General features: G+C 45.1%; 1 protein-coding gene across 13 annotated transcripts in view; it reads right to left on the reverse strand.

The window, feature by feature from the left end:
- The window catches only part of ATXN1 (ataxin 1), a 430,913-nt gene that overhangs the window by 51,458 nt on the left and 359,672 nt on the right, over positions 1-19,783 (reverse strand). Inside the window, exon 1 of one of the 13 annotated variants that reach the window (XM_021099779.1) lies at positions 5,084-6,825. The exons of the other annotated variants lie outside the window; for them this stretch is intronic. The gene's annotated coding sequence lies outside the window, so the exon portion shown is untranslated. Of the gene's footprint in view, positions 1-5,083; positions 6,826-19,783 lie in introns of those variants that run through there. 13 annotated transcript variants of the gene reach the window in all.

The following is a 19,783-nucleotide window of genomic DNA, read 5'->3' on the forward strand; positions in this document are numbered from 1 at the left end:
CTCAGCGGTGACGAACCCCACTGGTATCCATGAGGACGCCATTTGATCCCTGGCCCCGCTCAGTGCGTTTAAGGATCTGGTGTTGCTGTGAGCTGTGGTGTAGGTCTCAGATGTGGCTTGGATCCTGTGTTGCTGTGGCTGTGATGTAGGCCAGCAGCTGTACCTCTGATCCAACCCCTAGCCTGGGAACTTCCATAAGCCGCAGGTGCACCCCTAAAAACCAAAAAAAAAAAAAAAAGAAAGAAAGAAAATGGTAACAGAGGGATAGGCAGTATGTGGTTTCCCGCATTCTGCTCCACATCCAGTAATATCTCTGCTCACGCCCAAGGACAAATAAACCCAAATATCCAACAGAACTCTTTTGTCCCCTAGGTATGGCCCCAAGGTTTGGAAGGACAACATGCATCCTTTCAAATAAAAGGCAGGAGCCATGGAGTAGCAGAGTCACGAGCTTACACTGCGTGATCAACTATGCTCACTTGGTGAATGGGGAAGATGGGGTTAACCTCTCACGTCTGTTAACCTCTAACTGTTTTACTCTCAGCTTCTGAGCAATTGCAGGCCTTTAAAGGTGTACAAAGGGGGCACAGGGCTTCAATACCTCTCGCCCCCCCCCCCCCCCCGAGCATCTCTGACAATCTCCAACATCTGCTTAAATGCTAGCTTAGCTCAAAGATAAACTACCCTTCTTGATTTCATTCCACCAGGACCGAATCCTTGACTTGGACTATTTGCCTTGGAAAATGAGTTTTTCTCTCCCTCCGCAAAGGATGACTGCCGTGTATAATGGTCTCTGAAATGCTAACGGAAACCAAGAAATCACCTGTCATGAACTCTCAGGCTGTGCATTATGAAGAGCAATATTGATATTTACCTTCTGACTCGTCAGGCTGGAGGGCAAGGCAGAAAAAGCCTCCAGATTTCCCTGGCTCTTCTGCCTTTTTAGATGGGAAATAATGCTGGTGATGATAATGTTGGGATTGTCATGCAAAGCATTTTCAAATCCATGATCATCTGATTTGTTTCTTGCAGGAATCCTGCACGCGATGGGTATTATAAATGTCCAGAAGAGAGAATGGATACAGAGGGTTGGTTCAAGGATACCATCACTCAAAAAGACACAGGTACTCCAATGTTCACTGCAGCACTATTTGCAATAGCCAAGACATGGAAACAACAGCAATGTCCATCAACAGAGGAGTGGATCAAGAAGATGTGGTACATATACACAGCGGAATATTACTCAGCCGTTAAAAGGAATGAAATACTGGCATTTGTAGCAACATGGATGGACCTAGAAATCATCATGCTAAGCAAAGTCAGTCAGACAATGAGACACCAACATCAAATGCTATCACTGACATGTGAACCTGAAAAAAAGGACAGAATGAACTTCTTTGCAGAACAGATACTGACTCACAGACTCTGAAAAACTTATGGTTTCCAAAGGAGACAGTTTGGGGGGTGGGGGGATATGCTGGGGTTGTGGAGTGGAAATCCTATAAAGTTGGATTGTGATGATCACTGTACATTATAAATGTAATAAATTCATTGAGTAATGAAAAAAATTAAAAAAAAAAAAAAAAAAAAGGTTGTGCTCCCAGCAACCCAGATGGGGAATGGCAGCACCACTGCTCCTGCCATCAAGCTTAGGAGGAGCTGTTCTTTCCACATTAAGCACACTGCCCTGGACATGTTCTTTAAATGCAACTGTTCTTCATTTGGGTCCACTCTTTTTTTTTTCACTAATAACCATCAAAGCTCTGAACGGTACAGCTCTATGAAAACAAAGAAGCTACTAAAACTGCTCTCCCATTGGTTTTATAAAGATTTGAGAACAAAGGCAAAAAAAGTGAGTAATGTCATTAAAAACAACTAGCACACAAAGATGGTCTTAGGAAAAGTTGAGACAGCCATGAGAGAAGACATAATTTTTTTTTTCAGATATCTACGTTATCACCAAAACTAGTGTTTGTCACGTAGGACTAACATATTTTTGCTTTTCCTAATACAAAAATAAAATATGCTCACATTTGGAAGTACAGAAACTTCCAAAATATAAAAATTACTCATAATCCTACCAACATGATATATCCATTATTTATATTTTGATTATTTTTGGCATGTATATATATAAAATATTCAATGTACATGTATTAAAAATTCACATTTACCCATGTATATTTACCAAATTAAAACAATTCTGAATATATAGTTTCAAATTCTACTTTATTTCGCTTAACACTGTCTTGTAATTCAAATTATGGGATGGAATCAACTTTTTTTTTTTTTTTTTTTGTCTTTTTAGGGCTGCACCTGCGGCATATGGATGTTCCCAGGCTAGGGGTCGAATCGGAGCTATAGCTGCTGGCCTACACCACAGCCACAGCAATACCAGATCCGAGCCATGTCTGCAACCTACACCACAGCTCATGGCAATGCCGGATCCTTAACCCACTGAGCAAAGCCAGGGATCGAACCCACAATCTCATGGTTCCTAGCTGGATTCATTTCCGCTGTGTCACAACAGGAACTCCACAATCAACTATTTTTTAAAGCTAGTTAAAGGCATGACAAAATAAAACTGCAAAAACCTTACAGCATAATTTGTAACTGTCAAAAGCCCTTGGTAAGTGATTTTGGCATATAAGTTAACTGAATTAAATCCTTTTTTTTTTTTTTTTTTTTTTTTTGGTGTGTATGTGTGTCTTTTTAGGGCTTCACCCGTGGCATATGAAGTTCCCAGGCTAGGGGTTAAATCAAAGCTGCAACTGCAGGCCTACACCACAGCCACAGCAACATGAGATCTGAGCGGCATCTGTGACCTACATCATAGCTCACAGCAATGCCAGATCCTTAACCCACTGAGTGAGGCCTGGGATTGAACCTGCATCCTCAAGGATGCTAGTCGGGTTTGTTAACCACTGAGCCATGAAGGGAATTCCCTGAACTATATCTTAATCAATCAGCAAGTATCACTTGAGTCCTAAGAGTGGAACCATCCTCGGAGGCAGGCTTGGGGTATGTGGTGGTGGGTAAGACAGTCCCAATGCTGGGAATTGACATTTTAGAGCCTCAGAAATCAGGGAAATGCAATTGATTTGAGTGAACAGGGCTCAATTTGCTTTCATACTACCTAGAAAGTATGGTTTTGCAAAGCAAGTGAATCATGTAAACCATACTCCAAGAACAACAATTTCCTTACAAGAAGGAACCATAATCACCTTAAAAATGTCCAACGGAATACAAATATTGAGTTAATTACAAATGAATAGCTAATAGGTCTGTGCTATTGCAGTCAGTAAAATATTTATGTTGTAAGGGGCAATTTGGTTGCAGCAAAACAACCATTCCTTATATTAAATCAACATTGTAAATTAAAAAAACGAATATCTATTCAAGCAGCTGTATATACTAAACTGGAGAATATAGGAACTAAAAATGATGCAGTTATATTCATTTTACGCTTCTGACTTTCTCTAAGCATGTGGGTGAGGGTTTATTCTTCCAAAAAACCTTATGAGCTTCACATATGTTATTTCCTTTTTTTTTTCTTTCTTTCTTTCTTTTTTTTTTTTTTTTGTATTTTTAGGGCTGAACCCGGGGCATATGGAGGTTCCCAGGCTAGGGGTCAAATTGGAGCTGTAGCTGCTGGCCCACGCCATAGCCACAGCCACATCAGATCTGAGCCGCACCTGCGACCTACACCACAGCTCACGGCAATGCCAGATCCTTAACCCACCGAGCGAGGCCAGGGATCCAACTTGCGTCCTCATGGATGCTAGTCAGATTCATTTCTGTTGAGCCACGACGGGAACTCCCAGATGTTAATATTTCTAATTAATACTAGTCCCATTTCAGTCGGTCAGGAAAGAGGAAATGCATAGCAAACGATATGAATATGCTAATCTGTTCTTCAAAACACCAATATTTAAACATTTGACTTCTTTCTCTACTGGACCAAGTGATGCTGCAAAATTTCTGTAATATAATGACTGTTTGATTAAATCCAGGGCAGGCCAGAGGCAAAAAGCCAGTTAGCTCTACATCATGTTGTTGATACACATTTTCTTAAATCACATTTTCTTTAAATCAACTAGTCAAGGCATTTTGCAAATCTGACCTACTTCTCTTTTGTAAAGCTGGAAGGAATATTAGAAAAACAGAAGAACTGAACATCTCAGTGCATGCCAAGGAGAAGAGAGTGCTTTGGAAGAAAGGTTGGCACAGAGCCGGAATCCTCCCACAGCCCTGGCCTCCTCAGACCCAGAGCCAGACCAGTGAGAAAGCAGAGAAAAGCAATTAAAAGCAGCAGAAAATACGGGGAGAAAAGAAGAGGATGAAGAAGAAGTGGAGCGAGAACAGGGGAGAAAACGCACAGGTGGAAGAGATGGGTGAGTCAGGAAGAAACTGCAAACACGTAAATCCCTCCACCATGGAAATGTGGTAACTCCATTTAGTCTGTTATACATTGAGACCCAAACCTGTCCATTTTGAGGAAGTGGGTTCCATTTGGTAAGTAAGTGTCATTTCTGAGATGCCAAGGGCCCATGTATGCCATCCATGGACTCCTTTATAGTAGTATTAATAGCTAAGACCAGGAGTTCCCATTGTGGCGCAGTGGTTAATGAATCTGACTAGGAACCATGAGGTTTCGGGTTCAATCCCTGGCCTTGCTCAGTGGGTTAAGGATCCGGCCTTGCTGTGAGCTGTGGTGTAAGCTGCAGACTTGGCTCAGATCCCGAGTTGCTGTGGCTCTGGTGTAGGCCAGTGGCTATGGCTCCGATTAGACCCCTAGCCTGGGAACCTCCATATGTCATGGAAGCAGCCCTAGAAAAGGCAATAAGACAAAAAAAAAAAAAAAAAAAAAAGCTAAGACCATGAAAATGTGGCTGGGGTAGAGTGGAGAAGGTAGGGACGAGAGCTTTCTATGGCAGGGAGCAGGCATGTGATAGGATCCTAGACCAGGCCCGAGAGGATGTTCTGGTCTTAGCTACAGTTCAGGCTCATTCCTTTCCTTCAAATCTGCAACCATCATGTCTTTCTTATGCCCACTATGGCTAGATACTATGCTTCTACTTACAGGTCATCCGGCCACCACTTGAAGATGATCTAACGTACTCTTTGTGCCTTGGTTTTTCCATGGACGCAACTGCTACTTCCTTCATTTTCTGTCTGCCTCACGGACGTGTTGTCGTGCACCAGCAAAAGGCAATCATTAGCAATGGCCAAGTGGAAGGCAAATGACAAACAGAGCTTTGGATCTGTTCCACCCACGTTTCTCGGTGGTGGAATCCAGCCCATTCCTGGAGGTGGTTTGGAAACCACTTCTTTCTGAGGTTAATGGCATCACACCCAGGTTAGACCTGTTTATCTCCTCAATGTACTTAGGAACTTTGTAGCACTCTTCTTACCCCAGGTTACAACCTAGTTACACATCAACATGTAATGCCAGTGTCTTTCTATAAATAGACACAATATTGCATGGGAATCACCATGACATAAACCACATGATACCACTGAAATGACATTCTAATGATGTAGCAATCACTCAATAAACAAATTAACAGTTGCTGTGCACCTAGAATGGCACCAGAAGCTTTTAGGATGAGGAACAAGGGGAAAAAAAAAAAAAGACAGTGTCCCCATTAAAAAAGGAATTTACAATCCAGTTGGGAAAAAATAAAACTCACACGTAACAAAATTAGAGGACAAAATCATATTCAGTTAAGCGCAAAATTGCAGAATATAGTCAATTAGCAAGCTAGAGGGTTTACTAGAAGAAACAGACGCTTTACAACTTTTCTTACTGTAAAACCATAGTGCAAGTCGGCTTCAATATCAAATCTGGTTTCCCACAACTGATTAACCTAAAAACGGTTTAGCCCAACACTAATCCTTTAATTTAACAATCTATAAATGCCTTCTATAATAAGTTCCACAGAGCCCTTTCTTGGATTCACAGTGATGAGTTACCACTAGCCTGCTCTCTGATGCTTGTTTTAATGAGCACCTCTGGACCTTAATGAAATATCAGAGGTCCCAGTGAGCATCAATTCAAGAGAGAATGTCTCCAAAGGTATAAATGGTGATGCATCAACAGCGGCATGTTACTCTGGGTTCACAGTGTTGAGAGGACGCTGTGGGGTCTGGAGGGTACGTGCGCCTCCAGATCAGCAGTCCCCACCTCTGTCTGACGTGGAGATAAGCTGGGGGCTGGGATAAAAGGAGAAAACCCCAGCACACAAATATTATAGGAATATTGTTGAAGGAGAGGCTTCCAGAGAAAAGAAATATGTCTGTTCAACATATAACACCTTTGGTGAACCCCTGCACGTTTTCTTCTATTTTTCCAAGGAAAAGAGGAGAGCATGGCATTAGCCAGAGCCCCTGAAAACATCAAATTGCACAGAAATGCACAAAGCCTGACCAGCTTCAGGGCAGCAGTGAGCCCTGACTTTGCTTTGGAAGAACACTTCCCGGGTGGTCTGTGAAAAGGCACCTGCTCTCCCCCACACCTGGTTGACTTGGCAGAAGTGCCACAAGGACAGCAGGTGAGAGAGGCTGGATCAAATCAGGTCAGTCCCTTGCCCCCAGCAAACAGAGCCCAGATGTGCCCAGACCCCAACATGACATCGAAAGAACATTAACAGTCAGAAAGGACTGACTGTAAATGGGTGCAGCAACTACAGGAAACAATATGGAGGTGCCTCAAAAAACTAAAAATATGAGCCGGTAATCCCACTCCTGGGCATATATGTAGACAAAACTATAATCTGAAAAGATACATGCACCCTTATGTTCATAGCAACACTACTCACAATAGCCAAGACATGGAAACAACCTAAATGTCCATTGACAGATGTATATATATCTATACACCACATCTTTATCCATTCATGCATATACACACACATATATACACACACACACACACACACACAATGGAATATTACTCAGCCATAAAAATTGAATGAAATAATGCCACCTGCAACAACACTGATGGACCCAGAGATTATCATACTAAGCGAAGTAAAACAGAAAAAGAGAAACACCATATGATCTCACTTATAGGTGGAATCTACAATACAACTCAAATCAACCTATCTATGAAATAGAAACAGACCCACAGACATAGAGGACAGACTTGCGGTTGCCAAGCGGGAGGGAAGGACTGGGAGCTTGAGATTAGCAGATGACATACACAATGGATAAGCAATAAGGTCAATATCCTGTGATAAACCATAATGGAAAAGAATATGAAACATACATATAACTGAATCACTTTGCTGTACAACAGAAATTAACACAACACTGTACATCAGTTTACTTCAACCAAATTGAAAAAAAGAAAAGAACACCCAGGAGAAAGGTGTACTACCGAGAGCTCTGGGATTATCAGGAAGGCACAAGGATTTGGAAAGGACGAATTATTGCCCAAGCTCCACTTCACTGACTCCCATGACTAAGCCATCTTCAATAGAAAACTTTTTTTTTTTTCTTCCCCAAGCACAAGTAGTTAAACTTTAAGAACTACAGCCCTGATGCTTAGTCCAAAGCAACTATCTGTGGGAAAAGTGTCTCTGAGGACACAGCTGTCAATGATTCTGCCATTCCTTTATCCACTACAGGTAACGTGTATTCCTTGCCCACCCAATGTCCCTCCACGCCTGGTTACAAAAAGAGGAGAGGTTAAAAATCCTTCACTTCTCAATCTCTCACCTGGATGATCACGGCAGTTTCTGGGGACGCAGATAGAACCCTTTCTTCAATTCTGGATCATGAGACAGGCTGGGCAGTATCAACTCCTTGTGTGATATGTAAATAAGTGCTGGGGAAACTCCCCTGATAGCATCTATATCTTTGTTTTCTCCTCTTTATTGTCCTCCTATGATTGTCAATAATTTAAGGGCTCTCTCAAATCCACCCTGAGCTGTCTGTTTCCCGTTCTTTTTTTTTTTTTAATTTTCTTTTTGGGGCTGCCCTCTCGGCATATGGAAGTTCCCAGGCTAGGTGTGCAACTGGAGCTGCAGCTGCGGGTCTAGGCCGTAGCAATGTCAGATCCGAGTCACATCTGACCTACACCACAATGTGGATCCTTAACCCACTAAATGAAGCCAGGGATTGAACCCATGTCCCCAAGGGTACCAGTCGGGTTCTTGCCCTGCTGAGCCAGAACGGGAACACCTATGCCCTGCTCTGATACGGGTCAGGATCACCTGTGTTAGACCAACAATGATTAGAGACTCCAAATAGTTCCAGCTACCTGCTCTGGACAACACATTCCCTAGTGAATATATTCCATGGCCTCTACGTTTCCTTCTGCTGTAAGAAAAGATTCAATAGAGAACGAAAGAGGGGGCGGGGAGAGGGGGAAAAAGCCTGACAAAAATGGACTCTCTGTCCAATTAGCTGTAGAGTTTCCAACAGGGTTTAACTTCAGACACGGTGCAATTTAATGCTCGCCACAAACCCTGGGCACTGGTGTTTCTTACCCCCACAGCACGGCTGCCTGCAGGATGGCACACAGAACACTAATAGCACACTTATTATTAGATTTTCTGCATGGTTACATAAGCCTACAAAAGGGGAAAATGTAAATGATTCAGGAAGATATTCTTCATGTGGTTCTCATGAAATCTTTAATATCTTAAGACTTAGGAAGAACCCTCCTGGCAAGCTACAATCAATTTTCATGCTTCATTAGGGAAAAAAAAGCCCTTTCCATAAAGTCAAGGAGATGGCTATAGGCAATGGAGGTAAAAATTACACCCTGGACTGAACAAAACCCCCAAGGCACTTTGGACTAAATCCTTCCTTGGTGCCCACGGCATATCAGAAATGAAAGAGAATATTCACTTGGGGTCTGTGGGGATTGTATTTGGACTAGTCCGTCTACCCACAGGACTTCACTTAATCCAGCAGAGGTCATGATCGATCAGCCAATTTTTTTCAATGAATTTGAAGAGATCATAGGTTAAGGCCCCATCCAAAAAAACCCACGTGGTAATGACAGGAAGGAAACAGCTGACATGAGACTTGGGGAGCGGGGATGGGCTGGTGGAAAAAAAGGAGACTGAAGGACGACCCCCGCCCCCACAACACACACATGGAGTTTCTTCAAAAGTAAAAGTCAATCACACCAGCGTATTATTTTCCTTTGAATTTAAAAACTGTAGCTTTTCCAGACAGTTTCCCTTCGTTACTTAAAAACCAAGGATTCCAAAATACATTTCGTAAAAATGCCATTTCCATTATGTTTCTGCCACTTGAATAATAGTTGGCAAACTCTGAATTCACTTTTTTTTTTCTTTGAAAAACAAGATGTTGACACCACGTTCTGTTCTTTTGGTCTCAAAATAACCTGTCTTTAAAATTGCTCGATTTAAAAGCATGAGCATACTGTAGTTACGTTCAACTCAAGGAAGTTGCTGTGCACAGAGAATGGTACACATTCCTGAAGGGTGAAAAGTGTACACAGAGATACCTGCCATCTAGGCTAGGCATCTAGTCAGCTAATTCAAAAATTGTTTAATTAATCATTCATTCATTCCTTTGATGAGTACTTTCATCAATTTCCAGTATCAAGAATTATACCATGAGAACTCTGCCTATTTAAATAAATGTGAGAAAAAAGAATGTATACATGTATGTGTAACTGGGTCACCATGCTGTACAGTAGAAAAAAAAATACACATATATAGATGATAAAAAAGAAAAAACTAGAGGAAAATAAATCAAGTCATAATGGATCATATTTATAACTTCAAATTAAAAAAAGCCACATGATTAATGTTTCTGCCAAAAGCCAAAATATATGTTAACCTCAAAAGAAGTAAGTTTGAAGCCATTTCACTGGCCTGAACAAGGCACCTGCTCCAAAGACTTGTAGACAAGTCAGCTGATTGGTCACATGGTCACGGCCCATTCTTACCACCCCTCAAGTCCGTTTTCCTTTTTTTTTTTTTTTGGCTTTTTAGGGCTGAACCCGCAGCATATGGAGGTTCCCAGGCTAGGGGTTGAATCGAAGCTGCAGCTGCTGGTCTACGCCACAGCCACAGCCACACCAGATCCGAGCCTTGTCTGTGACCTACACCACAACTCCTGGCAATGCTGGATCCTTAACCCACTGAGTGGGAGGGATCAGACCTGTGTCCTCATGGTTATTAGTCAGATTCATTTCCTCTGAGCCACAAGGGGAACTCCATCAAGTCCATTTTCAAATGGTCATCCAGACACGGCTCTTCCTATTGGCAAGATCTAAGGCAAAGGGCCTGCCTATCTTGCAAGTTAAGTCCAGAGTCTGGAGAGGGCTTCCTGCCTCCCACCTTCCCTTCCAATCACAGAGCACCTACTGGCATCAGATCATCCTGGCTCTGTGAGGCGCCAGAGGGCCACAGGTGGACAGATTACACTCCCTGTTCTCCAGGCGAGACAGACACCAAAGAGTGTCCCAGCACAGTGCTGTCACGGCTACTCCAGTGCAGGTGGGAGCGGGGCGGGGGGAACAGTGCTCGGAGCAGACAGGAAAAAGACTGAGCACGAGTGGGTCTGCCGTCGGGAACAGAGAAGACAGGATCTATAGTTAATCCTGTGAAGACGAGCGGCCACAGAGGACAGGACCTTGTTTCCACACCCGGTGAGGAACGCGTGTAGACGTGATGGCAGCAGAGGGTGTGGTGGGCTTGGGGAAATGGCGTGCGATTTCTCACGGCAGTGGAGCGTGTTCCAGCTCTATTGTAATGAAGCATCATTATCAATCACAGCGTGTATATGGAATAGGACCAGCGATTTAGCGCCCCTGGTGACACTGAAGCCTTAAGCGCCTTCCAGCTCCATGCCATGATGGGGACAGCAGTCTGGGGACCAGCGATCAGCCCTCTGTGCTGGCTACTGGGCTCGGCCACGGGTCCCTCCCAGACGCCCCACCCATTGCCACTGGGTGCTGCTACTCAAGCCGCTCTCCTTCCCTCTGCCCATTCCAGATCGTCTTGGTCTTGGAAGCTCGGGTCAAGTGCATCTCCTGCCTATGCCCCCTTCCCCCCTAGAGACTCAGACCATTTACTGCTTGCCTGTGCTAACTCGCATGGTGCCCTGTGTCAGAACCACCACATACCTTAATGTACACATCACTTTACCACTACAAAGCTCACACGCATCATTCCCGCCAACACCCATAATAATCCTTTAAGACTGCCATTAGGCCCAGGCTCCACATCAGTAAACTGAGGGTCAGAGAAGTTACATCCCGTGGTCTCAGAATAGGAAAACTTGTGGAGCCAAGACTGGGCTCCGAACCTTCTGAGCCTATGAGCAGTGCTCTTTTTCCTGTACTACTATTGACTTCTTAAACTAGGATGCTGTTTGGAGTTCCCATCATGGCTCGGTGGTTAACGAAGCCAACTAGGAACCATGAGGTTGCGGGTTCAACCCCTGCCCTTGCTCAGTGGGTTAATGATCCGGCATTGCCGTGAGCTGTGGTGTAGGTTGCAGACGCGGCTCGGATCCCACGTTGCTGTGGCTCTGGCGCAGGCTGGGGGCTACAGCTCCGATTCGACCCCTAGCCTGGGAACCTCCAAATGCTGCACATGAGGCCCTAGAAAAAGACCAAAAAAAAAAAAGGATGCTGTTTGTTTAAAATGAATATATGGTTTATCTTCTACAATGTAAATAAACTATTTGGAAGAACGTCCTCCCATCACATTTCTTTGTGTCCTTCATGACACAATGCAGCATAAGCACAGTGGAGATTCCTTCATGTGGTCAGTTTATCAGTGACCCTGTAATGAACACCTCATTTGTGCTAGCTGAGCACAGGGCTAGGTATTAGGGTAACAAAGACCAAAAAAAAAAAAATGCAGTTGAGACTGCACATTTATTGGCAGACAGATATGTGTAGAGGTCACCATAACGCAGGGAAATAGATGGCTCTACAGAGAAGGGGTCCAGGAGATGCTGGCAGGGATGAGAAGGCAGCAACTGAGTCTGTGCACAGGTACACAGGTAGGTAGAGACACCTCATTTCTGAAGAGCTCCTCAAGATGGGTCTTGAAAGGATATACTAACTGGCTTAGGAACTAAAGAGAGAGGGAAGAGGGAGTTCCCTGGTGGCACAGCAGGTTAAGGATCTGGCATTGCCACTGCAGTGGCTTGGGTTGCTGCCGCGGTGCAGGTTCAATCCCTGGCCTGGGAACTTCTGCATGCCATGGGTGTGGCAAAAAATACGGTAAGAAAATAAAGATTCCTATAACAATAACAACAAAAAGGGAGGGAAGAAAGGAAAACAAGAAAGAGGGAGCAAAATTAGCAAGTACAGGAGGGCCAGCATGGACAGGGGACGTCTGCCTGGTGGGGAATATAATGTTTCTGCTTTCTGAAAACATGCATTGGTGTGCTGCAGGATTCCTGACAAGCCAGGACATGAACTTCTCTGACTGCGCTGGGGAGGCGATCCAGCTGTCCATCACTGACTGGTGAGTTCCCCAATGTGCCGAGAGTGTGTGCACAGTGCAATGCTGCCATGGAAACAAAGCATCAAGCTCCCCCCGCCCACTCACGCCCCCCCCCCCCCAGAGGGACCTTTATGACCCAAGCCCACGGGACTGAGACTCCATCTCGCACCTGTTCACAAACTTTCAAGGGGTGCCTCCTGCATGCCAGGTGGGCCAATAGTATGAAAAACTAAGCTCAACAGTCCTTCAATATGATGAGGCAGCAGGCTGTGTCCTGGTTCCAGGCTTATTTAGAGGCTTGCTCATGCTCTGATATTTCGGCAGGTTCCTGTATCTGGATCCCTGTGTTTGGGCTCTTTCAGAGACAGAGTAAGGAACTGGCATCCACGTGATTTTTTTTTTTTTTTTTTTTTTTTTTTGTGTTTTTTGCTATTTCTTGGGCCGCTCCCGCGGCATATGGAGGTTCCCAGGCTAGGGGTCTAATCGGAGCTGTAGCTACTGGCCTACGCCAGAGCCACAGCAACGTGGGATCCGAGCCGTGTCTGCAACCTACACCACAGCTCACGGCAACGCCGGATCATTAACCCACTGAGCAAGGGCAGGGACCGAACCCGCAACCTCATGGTTCCTAGTCGGATTCGTTAACCACTGCGCCACGACGGGAACTCCACGTGATGTTTTTTAAAGACTTCCTTACCCGAAAATGCCAGACACATTTCAGATGTCAAACCGAACGCGGTGCTCGGTCTGGGTGACTGATGGCTGTGAGGGCTCTTAAGTGGGTGTAGAAGCCTGTCTGGCTGATTGTCTTCTCTGCGCACGCGCGTCCCCGTGTTCTCAGGCTTGGAGGCCATAAATAGCTCTTGGGGGAGGGTGAGATTACATCACAGACCCGAGGGGGCCCTGTTCCCTGAATCAATGAATGCTCAACACTCCTCTCCCCCAAAGGGGACTTTGGTGAACCAAGGGCGGGCTGCTGGGCTCAGCCTGACCCCTCAAAACCATCACTCGCGAGCTCTGGGAGAGGCCCAGTGGTGTCCCGCTTAAATCCGTATGTTGGAGTCCTGAGCCTTGTACTTCAGAATGGGACCCGCTCTGGAATTAGGGCTGTCGCAGATGTAAACTGTTAAAATGGGGTCAGACCATGGGCCCCTAAGCGCAGGTGGCTGGTGTCCTTCTACAAAGAGGAAATCTGGAGTTAGGCTGCCATGAGCCAAGGAACAGAGAAGCCTGAACCAGACCCTTTCTGGCACCTGCAGAGGGAGCATGGCCCTGACACCACCTTCATTTTAGATTTCTAGTCCCTGGGGCTGTGAGAGCACGTTTCTGTTGTTTAAGCCACTCAGTTTGTGGTGCTTTGCTCTGCCCTGTGGTAAATACAGGTGTACCATGCTCTCTGTGGCTGAAGGACTGACTTCATCATCTAGCCACTGGGATTCCGTTATCGTGCAGTGGGACCACCACCCACCTCCTTCCAGCTTACACGGTACCCATGCACCCAAGCCACAGACTTTTTCCTGAACATGAAAGACAGCGACAATAAAGCACCTTCTATGAGCCCGTGACCTGGCCTCCTGCTCCACCAGAATGGACAACTCTATCGTCCCGGTTACACACACTTGGCCCTAGGAGGACTCCACTATTTCTCAGGTAAGTACCAAACCTCTCGCCAGTCCGAGGTGCTGCCCATGGAGTTTTGTGGCGTCTTATTAATACCGTATTCAATCTAAGAGCCACTGACATTTCTAAGTTGATACATGTCTATACTCACAGCTTTACAGCCCTGCATTATACAGAATGGAAGTTGATTCAAAATAGATCAAACAGCCTAAGTTGAGGCTCCACTAATTGGTAATTGGCTACCATCAGGAATTTTACCCACTGAGGAACTAAACACGTCTTTGGAAGTTTCTGCTCTTCTGGAAAATAGGATTAGCTAAGAAAATTAGCAATGCAAAGAAGCTAGGGGTGGAGGAGTTCCCATCACATGTTCAGTGGAAACAAATCTGACTAACATCCATGAGGATGAGGGTTCAATCCCTGGCCTCACTCAGTGGGTTAAGGCCCTGGCATTGCCTTAAGCTGTGGTGTCGGTTGCAGATGCGGCTTGGATCTGGCATTACTGTGGTTGTGGGGTAGGCGGGCAGTTGTGGACACAATCTTTTTTTCTTTTTTCTTTTTTTTTTTTTTGTCTTTTTGCCATTTCTTGGGCCACTCCCGCAGCATATGGAGGTTCCCAGGCTAGGGGTCCAATCAGAGCCGTAGCCACCGGCCTACGCCAGAGCCACAGCAACACGGGATCTGAGCCGAGGCTGTGACCTACACCACAGCTCACAGCAACGCTGGATCTTTAACCCACTGAGCAAGGGCAGGGATCGAACCCACAACCTCATCATTCCTAGTCGGATTTGTTAACCACTGCGCCACGACGGGAACTCCTGTGGGTGCAGTCTTAAAAAGACAAAAAAAGACAAAAAAAAAAAAAAAAAAAAAAAAAGCAGCAGCAGCTAGGGATAGGGTGAGAGGACAGGGATGTTTAAACCATCTATTTTAAAACCTCCACAGCTCTTGTAAAGCAGTTTTCCAATTCCCATTCCTCCTTGGCACTTGCAATGTCTGTGGCTATAAACCCATGTAGGGGTCCTTCCATGATGTACGTCCCATTTAAAGGAAACGCAAATCCGATACCAGGGAGAGCTGGTTCCAAGCTTTTAGGTCTTGGCCAACATTTTCTGGGGCGGCATGGAGGGCAGGGTGGAAGGGAGGGTGGGGAAATACGCTCTGGTGCCCAGCACACAAAGACCGCCTAAACCACCTTTTTTATACCTCTCTGCCCCAAGTTCCAATTCATGTGGCAATGGTGCCTCATCTTGCCTCTCACCTCACCCTCCCCTCTCCTAGAAGCCCCCAACACTGGGCGTTCTCATCACCCCCTCACCACTGCTGTACATCTCTTGCAGGGCCATCTGGCCTAATCTCAGCTTCATCATTTGCTTCCTGATCCCACAGCAGAGGGCAGGCTAGACAAGCAGAGGACGAGTCCCTCTGATGGTGAGGGAGGGAGAGGATTGCAATAGCTATGATCTGTCTTTTTTTTTTTTTTTTCCTTTTATTCATGGCACACTCCGTATGAACTCAGGCAGAACTCAAGGACATCTACTTGGGAATACTTTGTGACACCGAACTTAATCCCCTTGAGCTCTTTATGCTACTAAATGCACTTTTAAATTATATTTCCTTGTCTTTTTCCAAACTATAAAATTTAGTCTTTCACTTAATGGGAGAGGGAGCAGAGCTTAATACTCATAGTAAACGCTTATAATATTTCATCCATTATTGATGACAATTAATATTGGATGTATACCCCAATAATTCACCACTTATTAAAACATAATTCTTAAACTATAAGTTGCCCCCACACACTTTCTTGTTTATGGTCATTAGAGCATTCTGCTAATAGCCTTTCCTGAATAATTTATCTATTTAACATCTAAGTGCCTGGCACTTAGCTAGTAACCTGGAGACAACAGTGGGTAAGGTACCATCATTCTTGTTCACATGGATGCTGGGGTTAACACACAAGGAAATTAATTTGACTTGGGGTGCTCTCTTTTGGTCAACGAGGTAGAGGCCAGTGTGCGAGCACAGAAAAAGGATTAACCTGAGATCCTGCTGTGAAGCACTGGGAACTAACTACATCTAGTCCCTTATGATGGAGCATGATGGAGGATAATGTGAGAAAAAGAATGTATATATGTACGACTGGGTCACCTTGCTGTACAGCAGAAAACTGACCAAACCCTATAAACCATCTATAATGGAAAAAAAATCATTTAAAAAAAAGAGATTAACCTGTCTTTGAAAAGGTTATGAATGCAATACCCACTACAGGCTACTTCACTTTACTGTCATGAACTTGGGTCAATAAAGGAATTCTCCACTTAAAGAGAAAATCTGGGGTGACTCTGCTCATCTGCGAACACAAAGTTAGCCAAGGCCAGTTCAGGACCAGCAATGGTCCTGCCAAGGTTACATGAAGAATGTGGCCTGTACGCTCTCTACACTCTGTCTTAAATTCTATTTGGTAATTCAAGAAACTCATGTACCCTGCTGCGACTTATCTAACAATACTTCGATACCACATTTTGAATAGCAAGATGATTCCATCTCTTTCACTACCAGATAGTTGTACCTATGGGTCTTCAGATACACCCCTGCCTCTTCTGACTTTCTCCATGTGTCCAAGACAGTCAAAGCTCTCAAAGATACTCGTCCACTGATTGTTTGGGACACAGATTCCATATCAAAAGAATCAGGATGAAACAAAAACTGAACACGGGTGAGTCCCTAGAAGGTGCTCTAAAAGCAGTGTGTGACCTTCCTTGGAGTGACTATGAGATGAGATATAAAATAGAACCAAAGACACAGACGGCAAGGAACAAAAATGGGTAGCATCTGTTCATAGCTGTTTCCACGTCTGTGAGCCTCAAGACGTCACCCATTCACTGAATAAGCAGTCGCTGGACTCTGTTCTAGGTACACGAAATAGAAGCTCTAGAAGACACGGTTCTTGTTTTCAAGTGTGCGGTACCTACTGGGCAGACACTCTCAAGGGAACAGATAGCCAAAATGCCACATGATGGGTTTCATGGGCAGGAAGCACAGCATGACTCGGTAAGCCTCCGGGGGTGGGGGTGGGAGAAATCAGGGTGGACTCCTTGGAGGTGACAGCAAAGTTGAGCTTTGAAGAAAGAACAGTGGGGATGATCCTGCTTCCGTGTTCCTGGGATATCATATGGTCTGGCCCGGGGCAGGGGCATGGACCCATGGAGGAGCAGGATGGGGGCTAGTTGAGTTGGCTAGTGCCAATCACACAAAGGATACAGAGACATAACGTAACAGTTTCTTTCTAACCCCATTCGTTAATTTCCCATTTTGGCTCTAGGATAAAGTGACGACCAACTTGGCATGGAAGGTACTCTCCGATCTATGCGCAGGGGGTGCTCAGTACACCTCAACTGATTTGGTGACTTGAACAGACACACCAAAGTCATTTCCTTCGTCTCACAAACACGTCCAGCTTTTCTGAATTATGACCTTGCCTTCAGGAACGAAGAGAAATAAGCTGGTAACTCATTCAAAGAGTAAGTGCAAACATTTCTCTGATAACCTGCGAATCTCAAACTCATTTTCCCTCCTGATAGAGGATTTGGGTCCATGCATCTGATTATCACCAGCAGCCTTTCCTATCTTGATCTCCGGTTGGGTCTCTTGTCCTCTCCTTCACCCAGAAGCCTCTTCATCTTCCACAAGATAAAGCGCTTCTAGGTAGAGACAGATGCTCATTCTACGAGAACAAGCTGTCTTCCCCACACACAATGACACATCTCTGGCTTCATAGCCGTCTGCATTAGTGGATTGTTATTATTATTATTATTTTTTCTGGCAAAGAAGCTACAATTCAGGAACCTATGCAAAAATCATTAAGTGAAGGCGGCTCCTCGAAATTCCTATCCATCAGTCTTCCTCCTGGTCCTGCCCTTCCTGAGATGACAATGTGTCAGACTGCTTGGACGGATACCTGCATCCAGCTCTCGGCATGGCTTCTGCTGCTGCTTGGTAGACTGCCGGGGAGAGGTGACAGCCCGTTAACGGTGAAAGAAGGGAGTTTGGGACTGGAGGTGGAGGAGAACATTTGAGCCTCTTTGCGAAGGCACCCGAAAGTCAGCATTCGAGTACTCAAACATTCTTGCTCAGATCTGACTGAGGCTTCAACTTAACATTTTACATAAAATAAGGAGACATGCGTGAGAAAACAACACGGGGCAGGGAGGATGTTGTGTTCTTCTAGAAAGTCAAGAGAGCAAATGGAAGAGTGTCCTGAACTATTCTTACCTGCTCTCAGGGGAAGGAGGACTAGCCTTTATATAGAGTATAAGAGGAGACAAAAGAAAGAAAGAAACGCATGTCAGGACTAAAAGAGGTACATACAGAACGATCAGCATAACTCTTCAGGCTGACAGACTGGGTGCCTCTGAAATAGCAACAGAACACCACTCCTTTCTATCACATGTTCAAAGATCTGTTTTCCTATTATTCCTTTAAGGACAAGGGTCACGTCTTAGTCATTGTAAATATGATGTGTCTAAGAGCACCTGTATCACAAGAGATTTCATAATAAATGTTTGTTGAATAAATGCGTCTGGAATAAGTGATCCAGCAAACTGATGAATTAGAGATTGACTGGGGAGATCAGTGGCTCAGTGGAGGTCACGAACTAGCACTTCAACTAATCAAGAATCTTGCCCAGAGTCTGTGCGTACAGGTGAAGCCAAAGTCAGGTCCTCCCAGCCCCTCACTGCAGTAAACCCCGCTGCTCTCTGCAGGGTCATCAGAAAGCTCAGCCACAGCCTCTCTGGAGGCAGAATCTGCCTGAGCACTGAATGGAATAGACAAGGTAGAGAGACCAGAACTTCTTCCTTTGAATGCTCAGAACAGATAGCCTCTCCACTGGCCACTGGGTGGAGGTGGTGCCATGCTACTTCGGTTCAGAGCCAGGCTTGGACTGTGCTTGCCGGAGATTCTCGACCAAGGAGGGTCATCTCAAGAGGAGCCTGGGCATTCTGGATTGTGACAGTAACTTGGGGACATGACTAGAATATAATGGGCAGGGTCCGACCAGGGATGCTAATTGCACTATAATGAAGAAGGGAGTGCCCGCAGCTGAGGACTGTCCAGCCTGGTTCCTCATGGAACACTAGCAGTTTAAACAGTCTCTAGAATAGACGGTGTGGTCGTAGGGTCCCTCTGTGTTTAATTCTTCTCTCTCCATAAAATATCTTATTGGGTTATCAGATATCCTCTGTCAGGGTCTTTTATATGAGGATATCTCCAAGCGGTATCACTGACTGCCAACATTTATTGAGCAATCACTGAATGACAGGTGGCACACATCCCATACCCAACTGAATCTTCACAACAAATTCGGTAGATGCTATTTTTAGAGTCCCAGATGAGTAAACTCATTCAGAGAGAAAAACACAACTTACCAACAAGAGGAGGAACCCCAGGTGTGAACCTGGGGTTCCTCTAACCCCAAGTCCATATCCTTGACCATTAAGCATCCTGCTTTTCAAGCTAGGCAAAGTGGACCCAAAGCTTGGTGTGCACAGGGGAGCATGAAGTTGCCCCAACCACTGATGGAGTCTCCCAACCAAAGAACCTGCAGCCAAAGTGAAAGAGGCTGGAGGTCCTGGGTGATGCTGCCAGCTGTGGTCCTGGGAAGGATCCCAGCAGCAGCAGTGGGGCACTACTCCTGATGTGTAATCGAC

This window comes from Sus scrofa, chromosome 7 (genome assembly GCF_000003025.6).
Source record: "Sus scrofa isolate TJ Tabasco breed Duroc chromosome 7, Sscrofa11.1, whole genome shotgun sequence".
Classification (NCBI taxonomy): Eukaryota; Metazoa; Chordata; class Mammalia; order Artiodactyla; family Suidae; genus Sus; species Sus scrofa.